Genomic DNA, 12,143 nt, shown 5'->3' with positions numbered 1-12,143 from the left:
CAGGGAGGAGACTCCCTCTGTTCCGAAGGTTCGCATCGAGGGACCTGCCTCTTTGGAAAAGAAGGAGCATTTCACGCAGGGACAGAAGCCAGACAGATCTCACGCGTTCCAAAAATTGTCAAGTTCTTTTAAAGGAGAGGTCTCTCTGGCTTATGCATTGCCTGCCACCTGGGCTTTTGCTTGCTTGCTTTTGCAAAGGACGCACCATGGCAAAATGAAATGATTTTTTTTAAAAAAATAAAAAATAAAAAATAGGAGAAACATCCAAAGCAGTAATAAGAGAATCAAGAGATGGCTAACAGCCGTGTCATTCTCTGCTTGGGGCGTACCAGAATTGTATGATGCTGGAGACGTTAAAATATTTGGGAGGGGGGCTCCTATGCCAGGGGTCCAGTTCTGAACTGGACGACATTCACCTGTCATCCAGCCTTTCACTATAATGTTGTGGTTATTTATATTTATAAGGATGTATTGATTTTCCTTTTTGTTTTTAAAAGCAGTAAGAATTTTATAAATTATTTCAATTTATCACCCGCTCAACCAAATAATGCTTTCTGCATCAAATGTTTTACAGGTCTATAAGTGTTCATTTCACACACAAACTCTCTCTCTCTCTCTCTCTCTCTCTCTCTCATATTCTGCACCAGTATCAGCTCAACATGAGGTATTATTAAGGGCATGAAGCAAGATCAGCCCTCAAAACAATGTGCCAGATTCCAGTTCTGCATTTGAGTTTGGAACCATCTCCACAGGAAAGCATCACTCTGATCATGCCCAAAATGGCTTTTCATACATGGCACCAAATGTATATTTAAGTCTCTCTGTGCTGTTTTTGTACAAGTGAAATATTGTTCATGTTAGGTAGAACATGTAAGAGCATCTTTTTTTAATATATGGACATTCTAGCCAATATATTCAAATTACAAACAGTGGAAATGCAAAGCATTAGATTTTTTCCATTTTACAGATGGGGAATTTAGATGTAGAGTAACACTCAAGAATGCCCATTGCTAAACTAGAAATAGATTTCAGTTCCCCATGATCCAAGTCCAGCACTCTACACATTGGTTACTTCAAGTCTATAGGTAAATGAAGAGATAAAAAAATATCGGGGGATGGGGGACGACATAATGGTAGGAGCAAAAAACAACAACCCAGTGAGGGTTGAGCTACAGATTGCTGACTGATTGAGGTAGGGAACAGAATACATATTGTTAGCCACTGTGAGCCCAGCTTTGGCTGGGGAGGGTGGAATACAAATATTATTATTATTATTATTATTATTATTATTATTATTATTATTATTATTGGCAAACAGTAAACAAAGCACGCTCATGTTGCAGTTCCAAATTGTCATCAAGACAAATAGCCTAATACGTCTCTGCTCCATGAATTTGCCTAAAGGTAAAGGACCCCTGACAGTTAAGTCCAGTCACGAACAACTCTGGGGTTGTGGCGCTCATCTCACTTTCCTGGCCGAGGGAGCCGGCGTTTGTCTGCAGACAGCTTTTCCGGGTCATGTGGCCAGCATGATTAAGCCGCTTCTGGCAAAACCAGAGCAGCACACAGAAATGCCATTTACCTCCCACCAGAGCAGTATCTATTTATCTACTTGCTCGAACTGCTAGGTTGGCAGGAGCTGGGACCGAACAATGGGAGCTCACCCCGTCGCAGGGATGCGAACCACCAACCTTCCAATCAGCAAGCCCAAGGCTCAGTGGTTTACACCACAGCGCCACCCGCGTACCATGAATTTGCCTAGTCCCCTTCTAAAGCCACCTAAGTGGATGGTCATCACCATATCTTGCAGCAGCAAATCATTTTCATTTTTGTGTTTCATTGGAAGGCTACATTAAGTTTTCATATTAGCTGTCAACTTTCTCCAAAGCATGCCTAGTTCTAAAAACCACTATCATGTATGCCCCTCTTTTGTTGTCTTGTTTATATCCTAAAACAATAGTTGACGAAATCAACTCCTAAACCTTTTAGCCTTTCCTTGTAGAGAAAGTGCTCCAAGCTCCTGATCAGCCTAGAGCTTTATGTTATGCAGGGCCTCAGAGGTTTGGCTTTCTTGGAATGACAGTCAACAGAGATGGTAGTGTCTTTAGAATATAGGATGGAATGGCTCATAGTATTAGCACTCCACAAATCTTGCCTCCCAGTTAGGTTCCCAGGGAGATCACCAAGCCATAGCTTTGGGTCCAGCACAGAGCAAGGCAAACATCTCTATCTCCAACTTCCAAAATGCAGACACAAACTATTGTTTTTCTACCTTAGCAAGGTGATGTTGTTTCCAACAAATTGAGAGGTGGGGAGAGCTACCTCCATTTGTCTCTATGGCTACTGGGCAGCCTCTTTGCACATGTAAATGGTAGCATTTAACCAGACAGCTAAGGAACTGTTCTGACCCATTCGGTGACCTCTTCTACTAGATTCAAAACTTCATTGATGCAGAACCACAAGCCTGGAAGGGACCCACAGATATAACCCAGACTGATCCTCCAATCCCATAACAATTAGCCACCATGGCTTGTAGCCATTGATACATTATCCCTGTCCTAGAACTGAGCCCTATGTTGGTTTGTCATCTAATGCAGGAGGGACAGAGAGGAAGCGCCATGCCATTTTCTCTCACTTTTAACAGTAGCATGAGATATAGAAATTAGCAGCTCAAGATTCTCACAGCATGGAGAAAGGAGAATCCAGCTGCTGTTAAAAGACACAGAAGTAGGGGTTGCTCAAAAAGTAGGCAACCTTAACTCCTGAGATATTTGTATTTTGTTGCTACCATCTGCTAACAGCCCACTAATGAGACACAGTCCACCCGGATATCACTACACCAATATTTCTTGCATTCCAAAATATGGAATGTAAATGCAGAAGTGGCAGGCCTAAGACACGTTTCCTTAATCAATGGATTTACATTTTTCCCTGGGCAAAAGCAGGCATGTGTCTTTTTCAAAGCATCTCTTGCCAAATTAAAGAAGAACGCTCCTCTAGGTTTATCATAATCTCAACATGAAAAAATAAGCTTGCTGGGAGGGAGGAGAGATATTCTAGCATGGTTAACGTGCACTAATTACAGGGTAATGCATCCCCTCTGGCAACCCTTTTACCCATGTGCCAAAAAAGTCACACCTTATTCAGCACTGTGATGCCAGAAGGCCTCCAAACGAAGAAAGTTGGGAGCAGCTACACACCTACACACATACACACATGTAGAAAGGGAAGTATGAGCTGTTGTTTGCTCTGTCTCATCTGTGATTCAGCAGAAGAATTGCTCTTTATACATTATAATAAGCTAAGTAATTTATCCAAGCATATCATACACCTACACCCTTGCTACACACATTGCAAACTTGTTACACATTCAGAAACCAAATTCATTTTCCCAGTGAAAGCAGGAGCCAGGTCTCTTATTCATCTTTGTAATGTCTAAGACAGTCCTTTATTACGGGTTCCAGTACTGAGACTTCTAGCATTCTATGAGTGTGGCTATTTATGTTAACAAAACACACAAACTACCATGCACAAGAGGGGTGTATCAGCAGGTGCAGGGAACCCCAAGAAATACAAAAATATTTAGGGGGTTAGGAATTTCAATGAGGACTGAGCATACTGAAGTGGGCATGGAATGCTGAGTGGCTGGGTGGTGGGGAGAGAAAACCAGTAGGGAGCAGCAATGAGAAGGATTGTTCTGGAAAAGGGCATTACTGGCTGGAATCTTGGAACAGGAGCACTCCATGCACCCTTTTTAAATTGGTGGTCTCATTTGTTATTATTTATTATTGAGATTTATATTCCAGCTTACTATTTTTTAAAATGGTTCAAGGCGGCTGGCTAGTAGATTGAAATTACACTGAGTTTGACAAATGTATAAATGAGATGCAGAAGTCCAAAGCACCTCTTTTCCTGAGCTGTATTAGGATGGCGTGAAATAATATTGAACTTTTGTGACTACTGAGGGGGAAGGCTCAGTAATAGAATGGTGATAAAGAGTACATCTCCTGTCAAGGAAGTCAAAAGCCACTTCAGTGATGAACTCTTGCTTGAGTCAGAATCGGTCTCAGCAAAGTAAACTATTTTTCAAACAAAACAGAAAACATCCAACCTCAACCTTGATATATTGATTAGATATTCTGTGCATCATCTATGCACATGAAAGTTTTGTGATTGCTCTGCAAAATGCAAGATACCAGATCACTCCTATAGAGCCTATTTGCATGTAGTATTCACAACAGCTCTATACAAAGGACCAATAAATGCATAAAGGCAGCATGTTGAAGCCCCCTTTTCCTTCCACACCTTAATTAGCTACATGTTATCTGAAGAGGACCTCTATGCTGGAAATCACCAGCTCTCTTTCTACATTCTTCCTTCCCCCCACAAGTGTGACTGTTTGAAGCAGACTCATAGAGAGCTCTTCCTAGTGTGTTTGCTTGCTTGCTTGCTTGTTTGTACCCTGATTTCCCAAGGAATACATGAGGCTCCCCACTTCAAGTGTTTGCCTTCCAACCTTATGGAGGTGAAGCTACTGCACTAGTTCCTGTCCCACATGTTTACTTAAAAATGGGTTAAAAATGCATTAAGAAGACTATTGTCTTACCAAGTTTGTAAGGTCAGCTGGGATGTCTGGTTGGTGAGATATTGAGAAGATCAACCCAGTGTGTTTTGTTTGTAATTAAAGGCAGGATTGCTATTTCAGCTCAGGACCAAATTAACTCTCATGCTGAGTAGGCTACGGAGCAGCTCCCTGACCAAACCATATACCTGCAGAGTAATTATGTGAGAACAAGAAGAGAATCTCTCCTCTACTCCCCTGGCACTGAGCTTTAATTTTTCCTCAGCTAAGAACATGGTGGCACCTTTCTGAAACAAAAAGGAGTCACCAGCCTGAATGAACATGACCAGACACTGCAGATTTCATGTTCAGAGTGAAGACTGTCTTTCTGCATATACAGTGGTACCTCGGGTTACATATGCTTCAGGTTACAGACTCCGCTAACCCAGAAATAGCGCTTCAGGTTAAGAACTTTGCTTCAGGATGAGAACAGAAATCGTGCTCCGGCGGCGCGGCAGCAGCAAGAGGCCCCATTGGCTAAAGTGGTGCTTCAGGTTAAGAACAGCTTCAGGTTAAGTACGGACCTCCGGAACGAATTAAGTACTTAACCCGAGGTACCACTGTATGCTGGCAAAGAAGAAAATGTGGCTTTTTGATTAGAGACACAAATACTAGCCAGGATTCATCACATATAGATGACAGAGATATTTTTTTAAAAATTCAGACCTGTGACAAGGACCACCATTAGGAACAGCTGCAAAATTAACCTGTGTAATCTTTAATTATATGCACACCACAGTGCCGGATTTTATAGGTATGCACAGTATGGGTAGAATTAGGGCTCCTTGTGACTGATGCCCCAAGCTATTAGTATACATTCTTAACTGAGAAAATATCATTGAAACATGACTACAAACAATGAATAGCCACTGTTGAATTCTAATATTTTAATGTGTTGCATTGTTTCCACTCTTCATTTCTCCTACACCGCAATTAAAGTCAGTGGCGGCCTGGTTCATTAGAGCAGAAGTCACCAACCCAATGCCCATGAAGACCTTTATGGCACTTGTGGAGGCTCCAGGTGCCATTAAGAACCCTGGTCTTCCACAAGTGCAGGAGATGCCATGCTTCAGAAGCTTGCCCTCTAATTTGTGGAAGGTAATTGTGACTGCAATGAGAGGGTGGCGCTTATCAAACTCATCCCTGCTTTCTCTCACTCAATGCTATTTGCATGAATACGTAATTCACATTTCCCGAAAGTATATGCAAGCAAAAATGTAGCTATCCTTTGAAATTTGAAAGCCCTCTAAATTTTGTGATGCAGTTCTCCAACACAAAAATATGTGCACAAATGCATATATTAAGGGTGTGTGGATAAAAATGCATATATTGGTGAATGTAGCACACATAAATGCATTATATTAGGCCTATTTATTTGCAAAAATGTGCATATTAGGAGAAATGAACATTAAAATGCTGGTGAACTTGACAGATTCCTCCATCCTGAATTAGAGGACAATTCTCTTCTCCTTTTTGTGAGTTTGCTTAATTTTCACTTTACCTTGCTTTTGGGAATGCAGTTCACACCAGAACCTCTTTCTCTTCCCCTAGCTCCTCCTAGGCCAGAGATTTGTGTAAGCATGACCAGCTGGAATTCTACCACTCTTTCGTTCATGAAATACATGAACATTGAGAATGTGGCTCATTAGCTAGCACAGAGGCTTGAGTTACAAAACAGCATTCTCTTGCTGTCAACTAAAGGAATAAAAATAGTTGTATCTGCATGGTGTAGAAATACATATTGGAAAGCAGAAAAATGGAAGGCTGAGAGTGAAAGTGAAGCAGTCTTGGAAACAATGGTAGTTGAACCATTGACTTGGCTGGCAGCATCATTCTGCTTTGCCAATGCAAACCTCATTCATATTTCAAGCCAGCATAGCTCTTTTGAGAATAGAGCTGCCTAGAGTCATTGTACATAACCATCTGAACACAAGGCATGGAGTTTGATGTTGTAGCAAAGATAACCAGCACATAGCTTTGCAACAAGGAGAGTTATGACCTAGGCAGCAGCCATGTTGGGAGCAAATGCCAAGGGGAAACATATCTAAGGATCTGTTGCCCTGGGTTTGCCATAATTATAAGTGCAGATAAAAAACCATGCACTCTCTGAGGAATTATAGAATAATGCCTACACATGATTCATGTGACTGCTGGTCAGCTATCCTCATGAGGAAATGCTCAAAAGCTAACCTTCATACAGAAGTCACCAACCTTTTGGGGCCCATGGATATATGTTCTGTGAACCGCCCTAGACCTTCAGGTATAGGGTGTTATATAAATTCAATAAATAACAACCAACAACAACAACATTTGCAAACCAGAGAAACTGCCATGGGCAACACTCAAACTTCAACCAAGCATATACCACAATCTATACTCAGCAGGGGAAGAGGGCTTTTCTGGTGCCAGGGAAGGCTTATGCAGGTGCATCTCTGTCCACAGGCACCACACTGACAACTTCTGCCTTAGCAGCAATATCAATAATACTTTACTGCTAGTAGGTGGTTTGGAGTGTTACAAGATTTGCACTTCCTCAATTTGGTGTTAGTTACTGGCCCTGATAGCTCAGGGATGGGTAGCCTGTGGCTCTCCAGATGTTCTAGATTGCCGCTCCCAGCATCCCTGAGCATTGGCCATGCTGGCTGGGCTGCTCATTGGGCAGAAGGCAGGGAGACAAACAGTAGCTGGAACCAGAACCATTGACAGGTCCCCATCCTCCCTGCTGAATTCTGCAAGGGCAACACTGAGACGAAGGAGGAGGAAGCTGACAGGCAGTGCCATCCCATGGACTGGTTTTAAGTGGGCATGTGGGAACAGACTGGCTGGTGGGGGAGTGTCTCATTTGTCCTAATGGGGCAGTGTCCACTGCAGTTGGAGCTGGTGGTAGTTGTAGTCCAAAACAAAAAGGTCTAGCCCAAGACATTTTGCCACTTGAGGAAAAACTGAAAATATACCCCCTGCCCATAAATCAAAGTGGGTCACATGCAAGGCTGACCTTTTGGTCCTAGAGACGAATGCCTCTCCCTGGGAGTATACAACAACAACAACAACAACAACAACAACAACAACAACAACAACAACGGGAGGGTGGAAATAACAATTTGCTGCCTGTTTACAACTCCTGAATCAACCTTTTTGAGTCCACAGCTCCCTTAACCAACTGCATTATTTCTGGGGCACCCCTGTGGGGCTCAGGAGCCCTGTTGAGCTGGCAGCCTCTCACCCTATTTCAAATACCCTCCATTGTGAAGTGTTTCCTCAGCCTCCTCTCCTCTCCTTGGGAATCCTCCAGTTAGCTGCCACAGCCTCCCCTGGTCTCTGAGCCACCTCAGCTCCTGGCAACCAGCACCTCCTGGCCAGCCCCTGACCCAACATTTCCTGGGGAGCTTGTAGCCAGGGCTGCTGCAACAAACAGCTGTGCAAGCCTTTGGGAGGCAGAGACACAAGAGGGTATCAGAGGAAGGAAGGAAAGAGGGACAGAGGCCAGTGTTGCCCACAACACCCCTGACCTTCATTCAAGGTACCCCAGGGTGCCACAGCACACTGGTTGAAAACCACTGGCCTAAGGACCAGCCCTACACAGTAATAACTACTTGAAGGGTCCTTAATCTCTGCACTCCATCACATCCTGTAGGGAATAGAACATAGCTCTTCACAACTTGAAGCACAGAAAAATGAAGAGCAGTGATAATGCAGAGCAGCTATCTAGAGACATTGTTGCTGTGTGAAAATACACAGCTACCATTGCTCTTCTACACGTTCATTTTAAAGAACTGCCAGATGCAAAGTACAGCCCATGATCGAGAAAGAGATACAGAGGAAATGCCTGAAAAAGGGAACAGAAATATAAAGAGAAATGATGCAGATGTACCGGTACCTGATTGCTGACCTTCTAGCATGGCTGGGCTTTGAAAGTTAAACCCCAAGAACTATCATTCAGGCTCCTGTGAAAACTGAGAATGAAACAAATAGAGCATTTGCAAAGCCAAGAAATTAAGGTCCTTGTCTTTTTAGGTACTAAGAGATAAGGAGTAGAAATGGATGGAAAATAAACATTTTACTATGCTTACTCTCTAACTATCTAGCTAATCAAAACTTGATCCTGACGGACACATCCTATGTCTCTAAGGCACATACCATTGAGATAAACCAGAGCGGCCAAGGTCATTCCTGATAATGAAATATTTTCCACCCAAACAGATTTAAAGCAGAAATTCTCCTTTATCTCTGTAAAGATACCATTAGCAATTCTCAATCAAGGCCTAGGCAGAGATCCTGGTTAGTCTGGTGCAATACCCAGATAGTGAGGCTTGGGGCTTGCTGTGAACTACTCCAAGTATTAAAATTATTAAGCTGCTTCTAAATTAGCCTAGTTTTGATAGGAGACGACTACCTCTACCATACAACACTGCAGCTCTGAAAAGCATATGCTTCAAAAGGAAGCCCCATACATTGAATCCTATGCATGCTTACTGAGAAGTAAATTCTACAGTATTCAATAGGGCAATGCACATTTACTGGAGCGCTGAATTCAATGGGGCTTGTTATGTGTAGGATTGCACAGTTAAGCAACTAAAACAGGTTGGATGTTAAGTGGTTTCAGGATTGCAGCTATCTTGTCATCTCCAGGCAGGAGGCGGAGGGACCCCTAAAGATGTTGTTTGTTTGCGCTCTCTCTCTCTCTCTCACACACACACACACAAACACTTATTTATTTATTTATTTTCCCACATTTCGTCTAGGGCACTCAGGTGGCATACATAATTCTCCTCATCTTTTATCTTCACAACAACCCTGTGAGGTAGGTTAGATTGAGAGACTATGACTGGTCCAAGCTAACCTAATGAGTTTCATGGCTGATTTGAACCCTGGTCTCCCAGATCCTAGGCTGTTACGCTAATGACTACACCACACTGGTTCTTACAGGAAGAAAAAGCAAAAAGTACTCACTGCAACTTATCTGGACAGCACAGGGATTAGGTGGGGTGGGGCAGAGAGGTTGAGGCTGCACAGACATATTGGTGGACCCAATCCAGCTCTCCCATCAGTACAATCATGCAGGACTGACCTTGCTGCTGCCCTGCCCTAGCACCAACTAGGTAAGCTGCAGCGATGCCAATGCCACAGAAAGGCATCTGCAGCTCTGCCCCACCACAATGACTGCTAACATGTGTGTGTGTGTGTGTGTGTGTGTGTGTACACACACCCAGAGCTGTTACTGGAATATGTAACAGTGAAGAGTAAGATCTGCTTACTCTTCATTCCTTTATTTTGCTGTATATCATTCTCACTTGATAACATTCATTTCGTCTTTTACATCTGAAATATTTCACATTAATCCCTGAAGAATCTCATGCCATGAAAATGAACACCGAGCTAATAAAGTTGACTTTTCCCCTGCTGCTCAACCTCAGTCATGCCCTCCTTTAAGTCTTAGCTATCTCCTCTCTCCACCCATCCAACCTTTTAAGCCAGATTCTTGGAAATTTTCCCTCCACCAGCACTTTCGCCTTCAGGGTTAGAAACATGTTATAAAGCATGTAAAAATGTAAAGGACAAAAAAAACCCAAAAAAACCCCACCCTGCCCTGTCCAACAATGTCAAATTTATAGCCAGAATCTAATCTCTAGTGGTAGGAATTCCTTCAAAGTGTTCATGTTTACCATTAAAAGAAATGGTCATTGTCTATCCTCAGCATTCTGTTGTTTATTTTTAGAAAATGATAGTCACATTTTAATTGGTTTTCTCACATAAAGAAGTTAATGAAGACCTACTCATCTTAGGAAATAAACAAAGCACAGCACACTCTGTGTTATGAAGTTTAATGATAATTATTTCATTTCTTTTCTTTACACTAATAAGAGTTAAATTCTGGGTTTGTTTTTTGTTTTTGTTTTTTAAAAGAAACACCATCTAGCCACAGTAAGGGAAAGGTTATCTTCCAACAACTGTCATATGTTGTAATATTATTGTGAGTGTAATTGTATTCTTGACTGAGAAGTGCCTCAAGCTGCCCAGGAATTAAAAGAAACCAAAAAATATTGTGATTTTTTAAACTGATAATTTGTGATTTTTAGTGCTGTAAACACATGCACACCAACTCAGGTCTCCAACCTGACCTGGGGAACACCTCACACATCCCCCAAAATCAATTAGTGTGTGGTGGGGGTAATGCTTAATTATGATTTATTTGGTCCGCCAAATTGATTCAACATGGCCTCTGACGTCCAAACATAGATGAAGACAGTATTTTCCACCTTGGGAACTCTTGTGCCAAATTGGGTGACAATATATTCAGAGCCATACAAATTAGGGCAGATTGGAACCATCACGCCAAATTGAGAAACGATGTAATCAGAAACATCTTGATCAGTGCAATTTGGTCACGTCACACCAAAAATCAGGTAAAGTCCTGCCAAAGTCACAGTTTGGTCCACCAGTGGCCCAATGTAGATGTAAAACACTGCCCCCACTTCGGGAACCCTTGTGCCAAGTTCGAAATTTGTGCAGTTTGGACCTGTCACACCAGAACTACTTACAAAGAGAAAACAAAACACTGCCAGAAATATACTTCCAGAGTTGGGAGTTGGGAGCCACCACAGTCAGTGCATCACCAGTGCAGAATGACGTACATGAGATTAAGAGGAGGGACTCAATTGTTCCAAGTACAAGGTCACACCACACATCTAGCAAATAACAAATCAACATGCTGATGTACTGACACAAAAGCAAACTGACATGAACATGAGAACGGAACTGTATATAAGAAGCAAAGCTTGTTAACCCTGGCTCAGAAATTCAGTACTTAATTGCTAGAGAAGACTACACTCTCTTCTCACAAAGCTGTATCTTTTTTTAAAAAAAAACAAGCCCATATAAAATGCACACACATGCTAATATACTGATGTTCATAACATGTAATCTTGACGCAATTCATAGTGTGGGTGATTCATCCATGTGTCACTCAGATTCAAGAGAAATAACTTTTTCCAAAACGAAATCTATGCTATGATGCAGTCACCTTTCCTGAGTAATCTTGCAATTTAAATGACAAGGTTACTTACAAAGTAAATGGCAACAGGGAGATCTTAGTTCCTTTGCCAGGGAGATCCACATGTGTCCAAGTGTTGCAAAGGGGTAAGCACACATGCTTTAAAAAACGTGTCTGCCAATCTTATGGTGGTCGAGAATTTACAGGAAACTGAGGTGCTGATCCTTCCTTCCCTCTTTTTTATTTTTAAATAAAAATAATACGTAATTAACAGAAGTAAAATTGTGCATATAAGAACACATGCGCACACCCAAAAAAAGAAAGCCTCAAAGAAAAAGGAGATGAAGCCTGTGAAAATAAGTAATTACATACCTGCTTAGGGACTAAACAGATGACCCTTGGGTCCCTTCCAACTCTAAGATTCTATGATTCTAAGTTATTGTTGTTTTAATAAATTGGGAGATCAGGTTTACAATCAAGTCTTCCATTTTTAAAAAAACAACAGCAACAATTTAAAAGCAGTACAGGATT

The 12,143-nt window shown here is 42.0% G+C and overlaps 1 protein-coding gene across 5 annotated transcripts in view; it reads right to left on the bottom strand.

The window, feature by feature from the left end:
• Positions 1-12,143, bottom strand: part of JADE1 (jade family PHD finger 1) — a 167,601-nt gene that overhangs the window by 59,618 nt on the left and 95,840 nt on the right. The window lies entirely within an intron of this gene.

The sequence above is a fragment of the Podarcis cretensis genome, assembly GCF_951804945.1.
Source record: "Podarcis cretensis genome assembly, chromosome: 9".
Classification (NCBI taxonomy): domain Eukaryota; kingdom Metazoa; phylum Chordata; class Lepidosauria; order Squamata; family Lacertidae; genus Podarcis; species Podarcis cretensis.
Note: the sequence above shows the minus strand (reverse complement) of the source record. Positions and strands in the feature narration are given on the sequence as shown.